The following is a 3,495-nucleotide window of genomic DNA, read 5'->3' on the forward strand; positions in this document are numbered from 1 at the left end:
GAAAAAAGAGTATAAATTTAAAACAAGCTCTCTGAGAAAGCAGAGCTAGATAAAGGCACTCTTGAAGTTGAAAAGATGAACTTCAGCTCTGCACGTTCTTGATGTGCTCCTGTCTGCAGGAATGGTGAAAGCAATCTATCCTAATGATGTGCCTCCAATCCATGCTTGCAATCAGGACTGTCTCCCTGTATCTTGACCTTACCTAAACTAATTCAAAATAACTTTTCAGCTGGTCTCAGCTCGCAGATGTCAATTTGCTCTGCAATAGTAGCTTCCTTTGAGGTACAGAGAGCCCTAATCTGATTGGAAAAGAAAAAACAATCTGTGTATATGCATATGAGCATGCCAGCCCCAAGTGATATCTTAAAATTACATTCTGCTATTCAAATAGAGCCATATTCAACTACCAGATAGACCTGCTTGCCACAACAAGGATCTCTTGATGTCTATATAGTTCAAAGTACAGTGAAAAGACACAGTTATTATTTTTGTCTATGTATTATAAACTACTAATTAGCTATGTGGGTCACCCCAAGGACAATGCGGAAGCCATGTCTTCTAGGTTGTGCAGCTTGTTATATTGGCTTCTGTGCACAAGAACTCTGTTTGGCATCTACATTAAACAATGACAGTATCAGTTGTCAATACAGTACCTACATGCAAGACTTCAAAAATCCTCAGTACACTAAAATATGACTGTGTACCAATGTGTAAAGGCTTATTGAGATGTCCTGCTAACACAGCCCTGTCTGCTGCCTTCTGAAGGGCACAGACGACCCACCATTCCTCTTATCATCAACTTTCTATCCAAACAATGTCTAATTCTATCTATTCTCCATCCATCTGTGAGGAATCAAAGCCTAATGCTGAGCAGACACTTGATCTTTCACCAACTACTTGAATAGCCTCTCAGTACTTTTATTCATTGGCAAGGTCCTGTAGCCACATAGCCAGCTTTGGTGCAATGTCTACACTCACCCATAAAACTCTTACACAAGAAGATGCCTCCTTCGTTCTACAGAAGTTATCCTCCAGAATGCCTGTTATGATTCAGAAATAGAGTGAATGTGAAAATAAATAAGTACAATATAGAACTAAATGGGCATAAATCAGGTTATAAAGATTATTATGTGAGTCCTTGTCAAATATCATTGGACTAAGAGCAGCATCATTTTACCAAATAGGTCAGAGATTGCCAAACTCACTAGCATGTGTTTATTTACTGTGAACTGTTGGTTAGAGGCTGAATAATTAAGTGTTTTATCATAGACCTCCATGTTAACCTAACAAAAGTGTGTGAGTGAAGATGTGACATGGAGTCACTTGGACAGGATCCCTTTGAAGAGTTGGGAAGACTGCGTCTTCCGGCCATGATGGATAACAAAATGGGGATTAACTGACAACGAACAACTAAGTGACTCAGAAAAGTGTTTGAATCAACTCTTTTAAGACACTGTGCAACAGAAAGGAGAATGTGAAGAATCCCAAGACAAGAGAACATTACTGGTGAACATTTCTAAACTGTGTAGTGAGATGGGTACTCTAACAGAACATGGCAGCATTTATGAATAAAAGAGACAAAAATGGAAGTAAAGATTCACAAGACAGCTGGATGCTGTAGAATGAATTTCCAGAAGTTAGAGACCTGGAAAGGGGCTTTAAAAATCTCAGCGAGCATTTATTGAGTACTAAACTATGCAACAGAGACGTGTTTAACCTGAGAAGTCCAAAGTATACTATCTTCAGTCCTAAAAATGAGGAATACACACACACACACACACACACACACACACACACACACACACACACACACACAGAGTGAGGGTTTCAAGGAGTAAAACTAATAACAAGTTAGACACTACAGAAGATAAGTAAATATCAAGACATAATAATAGGATCGATCCAAAATAAAGCACACAGAGTGAAAGTAATATGATTTGGAGGCAACAGCAAGTGTTCTAACATGTGTGAAGGCGGGAGCAGGAGTGGAGGAAAGATGAAATATCAGGCTATTTTTAAAATTGAGTGGCCCTAATTTTCCAGAATTTGACAGAAACCAAAAATTAACAAATGAAATGAGGCCATAAGCTCACTGAAGTCTATCACAATAAACATAAAGAAAACCTCACTAAGATACATCATTATCAATGACCCAAAAGTAGTGATAGAAACAAAACACTAGAAATCACTGGAAGCAAAAAGAAAAACTGTCACATTATATATAGATAGAGTTAAAAACAAGACATAAAACTGCAAGGCTGATATCAAGAAGCATATTTGAGGCATTGAAGGAGAAATCCCATATTCGGCAAAAACAGCACTTAAAGCCAAAACAAATGTCCCCCTTTCCTCCAAAACAACAAAGCAGAAACAATTTACAACTAGTAAATCACTCCTCAACAAATATTCAAAGAAATTACTTTAGCACTAGGAACAAAAGAAAAAATAATAACAGACAGAAACATGGATATATATAGAAAAATTCAGAGCACTTTAAAAGATCAATATTTATTTTTTAAAGTTGTCTTTAAAATATAAATGTGAGATGGAGAAGTTAATCAGGTAAAGTTGCCTGCTGTCAATCTTGAACACCTAAATTCAGTTCCTTAAACCCATATGTGAAAAGAGAATCAACTATTGTAACTTGTCATCTGACTTCCATACACGTTCTGTGGCATGAATACACACACAAACACCACACACACACACACACACACACACACACACACACACACACACACGGGGGGGGTGGGGAGAGAAGAGACTCATGTACATGCACACACAAATAAAATAAACTTAAATTATCAAAGCAAAGAATAATAATATATAATGAGAACTTATGATATATATATATCATATATATAATTAAAACATTTGATCATAGTAGCACAAATATTTAAGAGAAATTAGAAGCATTCTATTTAGGGATATTTTGTCACAAATAAGATACTAAACTACTATTCCAAGGCCGTTTATGATAAGTACACATTATAAGCCTTAAAATGACCACTTAAAGAAAGTAAAATGCATTGCTTAACTAAGAAATCAATAATGGGCAGAAATGTCAACATGGAAATTCTTTAAGTAATCTAATCAGCACATACCATAACTTCAACTGTCAACATGATGCAATCCAGAGTCCCTTGGGAAGAGGGAACCTCAATTGAAGAATTACTTAGAATTAGATTGGTCTGTGAAAAAACCTAAGGTGCATTTTCTTAATTGATAATTAATGTAGGAGGTTCCAGTGTACTGTGGGTAGTATCATCACTAGTCAAGTTGGCCTGGAGAATATAAGAAAGGTAACACTTTCCCATGGTTTCTGCTTTCCTCAAATTCCTGCCTTGACTTCCCTTGAAGATGGACTGTAACTTATAAAATGAAATAAACTTTTTCTGCTCCAAATTGCTTTTGGTCAGTATTTTATTACAGCAACAAAAAGGCAAACAAGAACAGATAATAATGAAATAAGATTTAAAAGCATATGAGGCAAAC

Source organism: Rattus norvegicus, chromosome 8, assembly GCF_021556685.1.
Source record: "Rattus norvegicus strain SHRSP/BbbUtx chromosome 8, alternate assembly SHRSP_T2T, whole genome shotgun sequence".
Lineage (NCBI taxonomy): Eukaryota > Metazoa > Chordata > Mammalia > Rodentia > Muridae > Rattus > Rattus norvegicus.